The sequence below is a fragment of the Rhagoletis zephyria genome, unplaced genomic scaffold, assembly GCF_001687245.7.
Source record: "Rhagoletis zephyria isolate East Lansing unplaced genomic scaffold, Rhagoletis_zephyria_1.1 Rzeph_scaffold_03530, whole genome shotgun sequence".
In the NCBI taxonomy this organism is placed as follows: domain Eukaryota; kingdom Metazoa; phylum Arthropoda; class Insecta; order Diptera; family Tephritidae; genus Rhagoletis; species Rhagoletis zephyria.
The window spans coordinates 25985-39271 of NW_016160613.1; the positions used below are offsets into that span (position 1 = coordinate 25985).

The following is a 13287-nucleotide window of genomic DNA, read 5'->3' on the forward strand; positions in this document are numbered from 1 at the left end:
GCTTAGCTATGCCCCGGTAGTTCTCCACTGAAGACCTGCTACCGCTTTTATGTAAGGGGGTTATGAACGATTCCTTCCATACAGTTGGAAAAACGCCCTCTTTAAGAGACAAATTAAATAAGGCTGTTAACGGCTCATAGAGATAATCAGCACAATTTCTAAGAAAACAAGTGGGGATCTGGTCAGGACCATAACTAAAAGACTGCTTTAAGGACTTCAGGTAAACTAAAACATCATCGGGAGATATTATAGGGTTATGTATTGAGTTAATTGGACTTAGTTTAAAAGGATAGTCAAAGTATGCTTGGGAGTTAGTGGAATAATTGGATTTAAAAAACTGAGCGAACATGTTAGAAATTGTTTGTTTGGAAGGAAACCCACGTACATTTCGCTTGGAGTTTACGAAATTCACGCGTATCAAGACACTTTTGTCCCATATTTCTGAAAGCTTGTAAAACCAATTTTGAATTGCACGACCCACTCCGTTGCTTATGCCAGGATTTTAACTCTCATTCCAGCACGTTTGATATATCAGATCCGCTTTTCAGCATTAAGAAAGCGATACTCTCCTCTCTCAATAAGTGAATTATTGACATATATACATAAAATCAGCTGATGAATTTAGTTCTGTAGCTGAACAGTTTTAGATCTCGACACTTAACAAACGCCTGCCTATCGTGACTCGGCACAAAAATTTAAAATATTGGTTCCGTACGTCATGCGGACTGCGCTCCTCGTGCGGATGGGCGGGAATGGAGGGTAAAAACCGTTGGGGTATTATTATTATTACATTATTGAAAAAATTTCAGATGACATAGGCATAGAATCAAGCCAACCTGCTGCTATAAGTTCGTCACCGTCAACTTATCCAACGCTTTCAGATGTGGTCGCTGAACAATTTTGTCAATACTTGCACGATCGAAGTAAGTCTTTTATAAGTTTGGAAAAATATCCTTTACTCCGTGATGTATCATTGCAAATGAACACTCCACTGTCATCAGCAGCTGCAATCGAGAGGAGGATGTTTTCCATAGCTAATGTCGTTAACAACGCAAGATGACAACGGCTAACCGATTTTTCATTTGAAAACCTAGTTTTAATGAAAGCAAACTCTTCATTTCAGTGATTAATCTATGTTTTTTGTTTATCCTGCCTTGCTAGGTAGCTTTTGCGTGAGTTTTTGAATTCGTTGTGATTATTTTTCAACAGAAGTGATATAATTGTGTGACTGTGTGTTAAGTTTTTTCAAAACAGAAAAAAAAAATATTTTGTAGTTTAAGTTTATTTATGGACATATGTATAAAGGTGAACGAATTTTTGTTTGAGTTTGTTGATCATAGTACTATTTACAAAATATTTGTAGTGATTATTCAAAAATCAATTTCAATTAAAAATAATGCATACAATTAAAAGTAGTTGAAAGTAATTGCAAAAGAATTAAAAAATGGGTATTCATTACCAATTACGAATAAAAGTATACTTGGTATTTATTTTTTTTAATTACCGGGTAATTTGATTGTACTGGTACTTGTACTTGAATTTTCCAACCCTGTTTTCAAGTATACATACATATGTATGTACCCGTAGTTGGTATGATTGCCGTACTGAGTGCCATACCTACATAAGAGCGTTGAGCTTACGCTTGCTAGCTTGGTTTTTTTTTCTAACCGGTATTTGTTGTTGGCCGCTGTAGCCAAAGGGTTATACACAACTTTCTACAAGGAACGCGATGAATTGCCAAATGAAATGTGAAGTGTCATGACTAGGCACTTGGTAAATCACCTGAAGTCTTAGTCAGATTATTTTTCGGATGGTAGTAGTAATATCGGTTTGGTACTTTGCTTCCTTCTGTCACATCGTACTCTGTCAATAGGGTTTTCCGCTTACACTTATATAAAAAACAGATTCAGGTCAAAGTTGGATGCTACCCCAGAAATGCTCATACAGCTTTCAGACATTATATCGAAGTACTATTTTATACAATAATTAATAACAGTGAAACAATTTCTTTCTTCACATTAAAATTTAAAGTATGTATACTATTTCTAGTAAAGTTTTTATTCATATTTGAATTGCACTGCCTTTGATTTTTAGTAATTTGATGTGAGGTTCCATAAAATGAAAGGTGTTTAGTAAGGGTTCCATCATCTTAAAAGTTTAACAACCCTTGACATAGACTATGTTAAACTTAACAGTGACGTAAATAAAATTGATTGGCACGATGTAAAGAAATTGGCATCTACTGATGACCAAACGCAATATTTACAGCAGAATTTATTAAAACTATTTAACACGCATGTTCCCATTAATACAAAGATTAGGCGAGTTTATGAAAACATTTGATTTAATTCGGAAATTAAAAAAGCTATCGAGAATCGGAATAAAATGTATGATCGTTGGAAAAGATATAGAACGATGGATTTTCACAATCAGTTTACAGTTTTAAGGAAGGCGGTTGTTAAAATGGTTAGAAGTGCCAAAGCCAAGTATTTTGAAAATAATTTTGCAAAGGCAATCGGTAGCAAACAAACCTGGCAAAAAATCAAAACTATCGGTCTTGGTAAGATTAAAGTTAACAGTTTTCAAGCTTCGGAAGATCTTGATTCTTTAAATAAAAAATTTGTAAATATTTCGGCACCCCCAGTCACAAACACTAGCATTAGTCTACCTTGTTCTCTACCAAATGATATAAGTTTTAGTTTTTCGTGTGTAGATCAGTCCGACGTCCTTGAATGTTTTCTCTCAATTAAGTCTAATGCTGTTGGGACAGATGGTATACACCCTGTTTTTCTAAAAGCTGTCATACCGGTTCTACTTCCGTATATTACTCACTCTTTTAACACAATACTAACCACATCCGTTTTCCCAAAATGTTGGAAAACCGCTAAAATTTTGCCGATTGCTCAAGCCGACGGTGAACTCAGACCAATCGCAATTTTACCCTATCTTTCGAAGGCATTTGAGTTAGTTTTGCATAAGCAGTTAAACGCGTTTCTTTCTAAGCACTCCCTTTTACATAAACGGCAATCCGGGTTCCGAAAAGGACATAACTGTATAACTGCGCTGACTGATGCTATTGAAGACATTCGCGAATCCATCGACGACTTTCCCCTACTTCTTTAAAGTTAATTGCCTCTTACTTAGGAAATAGATCACAAGTGGTCTGTAGTGGGCCATTGACATCATCTCAATTAATACTAAGCAGGGGTGTTCCGCAAGGATCCATTCTTAGTTCTCTTCTTTTTTCTATGTACATTAATGATCTAAAGGCTATCGTTACCGATATGAGCTCTAACTTGTATGCTGATGATGTTCAGGTTTATCGTTCTTGCAAGCCCAATGATATGTACGACTGTATTGTTAAAATCAACCATGACTTATGCCGTATTAACAAATGTGCATCCGACAATGCACTAACTCTTAACCCTAAGAAGTCACAAGTGCTTGTCGTCTCTCGAAAGCCCATTGATACTTCGACCATTCCAAAAATCATGCTTGGTGGCATGTGTATAAATTATGTACAGACGGCCAAAAATGTAGGAATTATCTTCAAAAAAACATTAACTTGGGATAGTCACATAAATTTAGTAGTAGGAAAACTATACGGAATGCTTCGCGCGCTCTGGTCTACGCAACACTTCGTCCCTCAACGAATTCGCATTTTAATCGTTAAGACATATCTTATGCCCTCTTTATTGTATGGTTGTGAAATTTTCGCTAATTGTGATTATGCGTGCAAACACAAGCTCAATGTGCTGTTTAACAATATTACTCGTTATGCGTTCGGAATAAAGGCAAGAGATCACATTTCCCATCTTGCTGAGTCAATCTATGCCATGTCCCTGGATAAGCTCCTTCAGTTCAGATCCCTCTTACTTTTGCATAAAATTTACTTCTCGAAAGACCAGGGTATCTCGCCCTCAGAATAACTGCCACGAAATCCGTGAGAAACTCTAAACTACTCGCTGCTAGATACAAAACACTGACGTCAGAAAGGCAGTTCTTGGTGCAGGTGAATCGACTCTGAAATTCTCTTCCCCAAAATTTAATATCTATAAGTAGCATGAACACCTTTAGATGCGAACTAAGGAGGCATGTTAGCGCTAAGTCAGATAATGTTAATTCGTAAGTACTTTTCTTGTTTTTCTTGTATGTTTTTACTTGATTGTTTTCTTTTGGTAATACTTGCAAACTAAAATATCTAAGCAAGTCTTATATTGGAAATTGTAATCTGTCGTAACTAGCTCTAATAATTGTAAGGTTTACCCTTGTTGTATTAGGATTGTTTCACTAAATAAATAAATAAATAAATTAAAGCTGTAGCTGTAAAAAACTTCATTTAAATTTAAAGAAACGCATTATGCACTTATTTTTCAACTAAAAAAAATTGGTAAAGCTACAATCAACTACAAATGATTCTGGATCATAATGCATTAAAACTAAAGCTGTAGCAGTAAAAAACTTCATATGGATTTTTTACAAAACCCATTATGCACTTATTTTTCAACCCAAAAAAAGTTTAAAAGACCAGAATTCATTAAAATTAAAGCTGTAGCTGTAAAAACCTTCATCTAAATTTAAAAAAAAACGTAGACTACAAGCAACTACAAATGATTCTAAACGGAATTCATTAAAACTAAAGCTGTAGCTGTAAAAAACTTCATTTAAATTTAAAAAAACGCATTATGCACTTATTTTTCAAATAAAACAAAAATTTTTAAACTACAGTCAACTACAAACGATTCTAGACCAGAATTCATCAAAATTAAAGCTTTAACTGTAAAAAACTTCATATAAATTTAAAACTAAAACGCATTACGCACTTATTTTTCAACTAAAAAAAATTTTAAAGCTACAATCAACTACAAATGATTCTGGACCAGCATTCATTAAAATGAAAGCTGTAGCTGTAAAAAACTTCATATAATTAAAAAAAACGCACTATGCACATATTTTTCAACTAAAAAAATTTTAAAACTACAATCAACTACAAATGATTCTGGACCAGAATTCATTAAAATTAAAGCTGTAGCTGTAAAAAACTTCATATAAATTTAAAAAAAGCATTATGCACTTATTATTCAACTAAAAAAAATTGTAAATCTACAATCAACAACAAACGATTCTAGACCAGAATTCATTCAATCTAAAGCTGTAGCTGTAAAAAACTTCACATAAATTAAAAAAAAACGCATTACGTACTTATTTTAAAACTAAACAAAAATGTATACTACAACCAACTACAAACGATTCTACACCAGAATTCATTAAAATTAAAGCTGTAGCTGTAAAACACTTCATATAACTTTAAAAAAAAAAGCATTATGCACTTATTTTTTAACTTAGAAAAAAAATTAAACTACAATCAACTACAAACGATTCTAGACGAGAATTCATTAAAATTAAAGCTGTAGCTGTACAAACCTTTGTATAAATTAAAAAAAGGCAAACCACAGTCAAATACAAACGATCTTAGGCCAGAATTCATTAAAATTAAAGCTATAGCTGTAAGAAACTTCATATAAATTAAAAAAAGCGCATTATGCACTTATTTTTCAACAAAAAAAAATTAAAACCTCATTAAAATTAAAGCTGTAGCTGTAAAAAAATTCATATAAATTTTTTTAAATTACGCATTATGCACTTTATTTAAGAAAAAATTCAAAACTTCGATCAACTACGATTCTAGATCAGAGTTCATTATAACTAAAGCTGTAGCTGTAAAAAACTTCATATAAAATTTATAAAAAACGCATTAATAATAATAATAATAATAATAGATTGGCGCTTACACATATGTTAGTGTTTGGCCGAGCTTCTCCTCCGGTTTGTGGCGTGCGCCTTGATGTTGTCATAAAAAACGCATTACTCAGCTATTTTTCAACTAAAAGAAAATTTAAATCTACAGTCAACTACAAACCATTCTGGACCAGAATTCATTAAAATTAAAGCTGTAGCTGTACAAAAACTTCATATAAATTAAAAAAAAAACGCATTATGCACTTATTTTTCAACCAAAAAGAAATGTAAAACTACAAACGATTTTAGACCAGAATCCATTAAAACTAAAGCTGCAGCTGCAAACAACTTAATACAAATTTAAAAAAACGCATTACGCACTTATTTTAATACTAAAAAAAAAAAAAAAAACTACAATATACTACAAACGATCCTAGACCAGAATTCATTAAAATTAAAACTGTACCCAAAAAAAAATTTCCTAAAACGGAGGAAACAGTCTAAGAAGCATTTCTTATTCTCGTGGGAAAGGTTTCTTAAAAATGAGTTAAATTTTCGTGCCTTTTAAGGAAAGTATTCTCAAAATGTGGAGTATTTTCTGCATTAAAAATAAAACACTCGGTTAGTTTCCCATTTATGGATGTATATATTTGTTTTTATTACGCAAAGTACAAAAGAAATAAGTAATAATTACATAAAGGGGATTTACAAATAAATATGTGCATTAAAAGAAGTGTTTTGGTCTCAAAAATGATTGATTTTGAACTGCATAGAGATGAATTGGTGGATATTTTAATTCATTTATGTTGAAGAGTTTAAAATCAGAGGTTCTGGAGCCGACTTCGTATAACAAAAAATTTGGATTATACGTTAGTGTATTCATTTTTTCGCAAAATAAGATAGTTTTCTCATTCATTACGAAAATCTCAAGTATTTGAAAAGCGGAAAAATTAGGATCATAAAAAAAAATAATAAATAATAATAAAATTCCTTTTATACAATGTATTATACCGTTTTAAACTCAAAAAACATATACACTCGCTCAGTTGGTCCTCATTAAACATAGTTTTTAATTGTATCCAATACAAGAAGCTTTTTGTTTTGCCAAGAAAACAATCGGTGTTTTCAAAATTGCTAATAGTTTTGGAAAATATTACTGAAAACTTTAGTGCTAAAGACAGCGTTAAGTGTTTTCTTGAAGTAATATTTTTTGCATATTCTTTCAATTCTCTATGTTTAGATTCAAAAGGTAACGTCCACAGCAATTTTAAAGGGACCAGAATATTCAAGAACTCTACAGTAATGGATAAGAAGATGATATTTTGGTTTTAGAGTGTCGTTAAAAAGCTTCACATATTCGCTGTTATGAGCGGATATATGAGATTTTAAATTTATTATATCTAAGCTCGTATATTCAGATAATAGCAACAAGTCTAATAGCTCTATAAGATTTAAAACAAATTTCCACAAAACATCATCTCTTTCTACTATGTCAATAAATGAAATGATTTAATGTGATGCAACTGCAGAGGAGATGATTACCTCCCATTTTCCGTTTCGCCAATGTTAAAATTTTGTTTCCGAAGATTTAAAAGTTCCAAATCAAAAGTTTTCTTATTGATATATTGCAGGATGATGTTACAAAAACTATATTTCAATACGCCCTCGAAGATATCATGTAATATATCAACAGAATAATTTTCTGTAACATGGAAACTATGTATTTTATTAAAAATTCAATTTTCTTTCTGTGTTTCCAAAATCATTCTGTGAAATGTCTTCATCATATTTTATTTTATTTCGCAATTTCTCAAACTCTTCCATAAACGCTGATCTAGTTTCTGTTTTATTAACTTTACAAAATCTGCAAAAATAGTTTGAGGAAAAAGATCCAGAAAAGCCGAGAGTATTATTTAATGCTAAGTTATCTCCGATTATTAAGCCCAAGCAAAGAAAGACTCGTTTATTTCCACTTGAAGTTTTTATATCTATACCATTCTCTTCTAAGTCGTTGAGGACTTCTATCAATTTAAAAAATGCTTTGGGATAACCGAAAGTTTTAACATCTTTCGATTTGAATAGAGCTGCAATGAATACAGTAAATAGTTTGTGCTTAATAGTAACTGGAGCTGTAATAAATGAGTAATAAGTTGCCAAAAGAGATGTACAGTACGAACCCAAAGGGTTTGTTGACTTCGAAATCGTCGAAATAGAGTAAATAAGGAATTACAAATTTTACGGGATAATTTTTTGTTTTTTTTTTGCCATAATTTGCCATTAATGAAGTTTTTTTAGAGTTGAATAATCAACTGATAAGGTCGTCATATTTTCAGCAAAACTTTCATACACATCTGGTATTTCAAAGAATTTCCTGATTTGAAATTTGATAGGGAATAGTATACCTTTTACTACAGTAGCATCAAGCTTACTAACATGTTTAATTTGCAAACAGCGAATTGAATTGTCAATTTGAATAATTTTAGGAGTCTCGTATAGATAAATTTCTTCTAGAGTTTTGATAAGTTTGTATTCAGAATTTATTTCTTCAAATGGATCGCTACAAAATGAAACCAATTTTTTTATACAGTTTTTTACATCTGACGGATTTCGTGCGTCAAAATTATTCAAAATATTTGTTATTTCGTTCCTTATTGGATAAATAATGAAGTTTGTGACTTCTTTTTGCAATTCAATTGTTTCTTTTCTCGGAATTTTCTTTTTAGAATAATTATTTCAAGAAAACTTCAAACAACCTTCTTTCATACTATCTACTGACAAATAAGAAGTGTTACTGTGACCGCTACTTATATGTTCACAACTTTGTTAAGCAGGAACAATAGTTGTGTCAGTATTTAAGATTTCATTTGAATAATTTAAATTAAATAAATTGGTTGTTGTACAATATCTCTTACTTTCCCTTCGCATGTGTTAACAAAATGCTTTGAAAGATGTGAAAGTTTGATTACAGTTACAAAATCCACATATAAACAATTCATTTGTTGATAAAGTATGGACATTTTTTATATGATTAAAAAGAATTTCACATTGTGTGAAAATCTGTGAACAAACAAAACATTTTAAGTTCATCTTATCTATTTTAAGAATATCATCTTTTTAGGCCCAAATTTTTTAAGCTACATTTCCCGATAAAGTATTCTCTAAATCATTTAAAATTCCGCAAACGGATGCACTCTTTTCACTTGACTTGAAATGGAAAATGGAAATGGAAAAATTGAAAAACCATGGAAAAACCTCATATTGACTAAAAAAAGCACATTACGCACTTATGTATTTTTCAACTAAAAAAAAATTAAAACTACAATTAACTACAAACGGTTCTAGGCCAGAATTCATTTAATTTAAAGCTGTAGCTGTAAAAAACTTCATATAAATTTAAAAGAAACACATTATTCACTTATTTTTCAACTAAAAAAAAAATTAAAACTACAATCAACTTCAAACGATTCTAGCCCAGAATTCATTAAGGTTATAGCTTTAGCTGTAAAAAAATTCATATATATTTAAAAAAACGCATTAAACAAACTTCTGCAAAATGAAAGCTGCAGCTGTAAAAAACTTCATATAAATTTAAAAAAAAACGCATTATGCACTTATTTTTCAACTAAAAAGAAATTACAACTACAATCAACTGCAAACAATCCTAGACCAGAATTCATTAAAATTAAAGCTGCAGCTATAAAAAAAAAACTTCATATAAATTAAAAAAAACGCATTACGCACTTATTTTTAAACTAACAAAAATGTTAATCTACAATCAACTACAAACGATTCTGGACCAGAATTCATTAAAATTAAAGCCGCGGCTGTAAAAAACGCATTACGCACTTATTTTTAAACTAACAAAAATGTTAATCTACAATCAACTACAAACGATTCTGGACCAGAATTCATTAAAATTAAAGCCGCGGCTGTAAAAAACGCATTACGCACTTATTTTAAAACTAAAAAAATTTAAAGTACAATCCACCACAAATGCTCTTAGACCAGAATTCATTAAAATTAAAACTGTAGCTGTAAAAAACTTCATATAAATTAAAAAAAGCACAATACACGCTTATGTATATTTCAACTAAAAAAAAATTAAAACTACAATCAAGTACAAACGATCCTAGGCCAGAATTCATTAAAATTAAAGCTGAAACTGTAAGAAACTTCACATAAATTAAAAAAAAACGCATTATGCACTTATTTTTAAACTAAAAAAAAATTAAAACTTCATTAAAATTAAAACTGTAGCTGTAAAAAACTTCATATAAATTTTTTAAAAAACTCGTTATGCACTTATTTTTCAACTAAAAAAAATTTAAAACTTCGATCAACTACAATTCTAGACCACAGCTCATTATAATTAAAGCTGTAGCTGTAAAAAACTTCATATAAACTTTGTAAAAAACGAGTTACGCAGCTATTTTTCAACTAAAAAAAATTTAAATCTCCAATCAATTACAAACGAATCTAGACCAGAATTTATTAAGATTAAAGTTGCAGCTACTACTTTATACAAACTACTACAAAATTAAAGCTGTAGCTGTAAAATACATCATATAAATTTAAAAAAACGCATTATGCACCTATTTTTCAACTAAAAAAATTTTTAAACTACAAACGATTTTAGGCCAGAATTCATTAAAATTAAAGTTGCAGCTACAAAAAACTACATACAAAATAAAAAAAAAAAGCATTACGCACTTATTTTAAAACTAAAAAAAAAATTCAAACTACAATAAACTACAAACGATCCTAGACCAGAATTCATTAAAATTAAAACTGTAGCTGGGAAAAACTTCATATAAATTTAAAGGAAACGCATTATGCATTTATTTTGCAACTAAAAAAAAACTTTAAACTACAATCAAGTACAAACGATTCTATACCAGAATTCATTAAGATTAAAGCTGTAGCTGTAAAAAAACTCATATATATTAACAAAAAACGCATTAAACACACTACTACAAAATTAAAGCTGTAGCTGTGAAAAACATCATATAAAAAAAAAAAAAACGCATTATGCACTTATTTTTCAACTAAAAAAATTTTAAAACTACAAACGATGCTAGACCAGAGTTCATTAAAATTAAAACTGTCTTTGTAAAAAACTTCATTCAAATTAAAAAAAAAAACGCATTACGCTTATTTTAAAATTAAAAAAAAAAAATAAACTAAAACCAACTACAAACGATCCTAGACCAGAATTCATAAAATTTAAAACTGTAGCTGGAAAAAACTTCATATACATTAAGAAACAAAAACACATTACGCACTTACTGTCAGTCAATAAAGTTTAGGAACAGCGAATTTTTTACAATACGGGCAATTATTTTATAAATATTTAATATTTCGCAAATTTTTTATAAAAATATGGTTAATTCTATGACAAAGCCCACAAACATCAGAGTTCCAAGCCTTAGGCAAAATTAAAGAAAATTCTGCAAAATTTCATTCAAACACTGCACTTTTTACTTACGCTCTCTAGAAAAAAGTTGAGTATGCAGTTTTTTAGCCCATTAAATTTTAGTGTAATACAGTGCAAGTATGAGAAAGCTACAACTAAAAAAAAGTTTTAAACTACAAACTACAAACGATTCTAGACCAGAATTCATTAAAATTAAAGCTGTTTTTTTTTAAAAAGGCATTATAACTAAAGTTGTAGCTGCAAAAAAATAAAAAAACACATTATGCACTTATTTTTCAACTAAAAAAAAATTTAAAGCTACAGACGATTCTAGACCAGAATTCATTAAAACTAAATCTGTCTTTGTAAAAAACTTCATTTAAATTAAAACAAAAACGCATTACGCGCTTATTTTTCAACTAAAAAAAATTTAAACTACAATCAACTATAAACGATCCTAGACCAGAATTCATTAAAATTAAAGCTGTAGCTGAAAGAAACTTCATATAAATTTAAAAAAACGCAGTACGCACTTATTTTTGAACTAAAAAAAATTTAAAACTACAATCAACTACAAACGATTCTCGACCAGAATTCGTTAAAATTACAGATGTAGCTGTAAAAAACTTTACATAAATTTTTAAAAAAACGCATTATGCACTTATTTTTGCAACTAAAACAGCATTTAAAACTACAATCAGCTAGAAACGATTCGAGATCAGAATTTTTTAAAATTAAAGCTGTAGTTGAAAAAAACTTCATATAAATTTGAAAAAAAACGCATTACGCACTTATTTTTCAACTAAAAAGAAATTTCAAAACTACAATCAACTACAAACGATACTGGGCCAGAATTCATTAAAATTAAAGCTGCAGCTGTAAAAACTTCGTATAAAGTAAAAAAAAAAACGTCTTACGCACTTATTTTTCAACTAAAGAGAAAATTTAAAACTACAATCAACTACAAACGATTCTGGATCAGAATTCACTAAAATAAAAGCTGCAGCTGTAAAACACTTCATATAATTTTTTTTTAAAACGCATTATGCACTTAATTTTCAAATAAAAAACAATCACTACAACCAGTATGTAGACCAGAATTCATTAAAATTAAAGCTGTAGCTATAAAAAAACTTCATATAAATTAAAAAAACGCATTACGCACTTATTTTTCAACTAAAAACAAAATTTAAAAGTACAATCAACTACAAACGATTCTGGACCAGAATTCATTAAAATTAAAGCTGTAGCTGTAAAAACTTCGTATAAATTAAAAAAAAACCTCTTACGCACTTATTTTTCAACTAAAAACAAAATTTAAAAGTACAATCAACTACAAACGATTCTGGACCAGAATTCACTAAAATAAAAGCTGCAGCTGTAAAAAAACTTCATATAAATTAAAAAAAACGCAATACGCACTTATTTTTGAAATAAAAAATATTTTAAAACTACAATCAACTACAAACGATTCTAGACCATAATTCATTAAATAAAAGCTGTAGCTGTAATATGTCATATAAATTTTCTAAAAAACGCATTAGGCTTTTATTTTTCAAACGCATTATAACTAAAGTTGTAGCTGCAGAAAAGTTCATATAAATTAAAAAAAGACGCATTATGCACTTATTTTTCAACTAAAAAAATTTTAAAGCTACAAACGATTCTACACCAGAATTCATTAAAATTGAAGCTGTCTTTGTAAAAAACTTCATTTAACTTAAAACAAAAACGCATTACGCGCCTATTTTTCAACTAAAAAAAAATTTAAACTGCAATCAACTACAAACGATCCTAGACCAGAATTCATTAAAATTAAAACTGTATCTTGAAAAAACTTCATAAAAAACACGCATTACGCACTTATGTATGTTATAACTAAAAAAAAAATTAAAACTACAATCAACTACAAACGATTCTAGAAAAGAATTCATTAAACCTAAAGCTGTAGTTGTAAAAGACTTCACATAAATTTAAAAAAAAAACGCATTATGCACTTATTTTTAAACTAAAAAAAAATGTAAAACTATAATCAACTACAAACGATTCTCGACCACAATTCGTTAAAATTACAGATGTAGCTGTTAAAAACTTCATATAAATTAAAAAAAAAGCATTATGCACTTATTTTTCAA

The 13287-nt window shown here is 29.5% G+C and overlaps 1 long non-coding RNA gene across 1 annotated transcript in view; it reads right to left on the bottom strand.

Annotated features, from left to right (window-relative positions):
- LOC108369184 (uncharacterized) overlaps positions 1-13287 on the bottom strand; it is a 25992-nt gene that overhangs the window by 12001 nt on the left and 704 nt on the right. The window contains exon 2 of the long non-coding RNA XR_001848466.1: positions 4807-4852. This is a non-coding gene — a long non-coding RNA (uncharacterized LOC108369184). The remainder of the gene's footprint in view (positions 1-4806; positions 4853-13287) is intronic.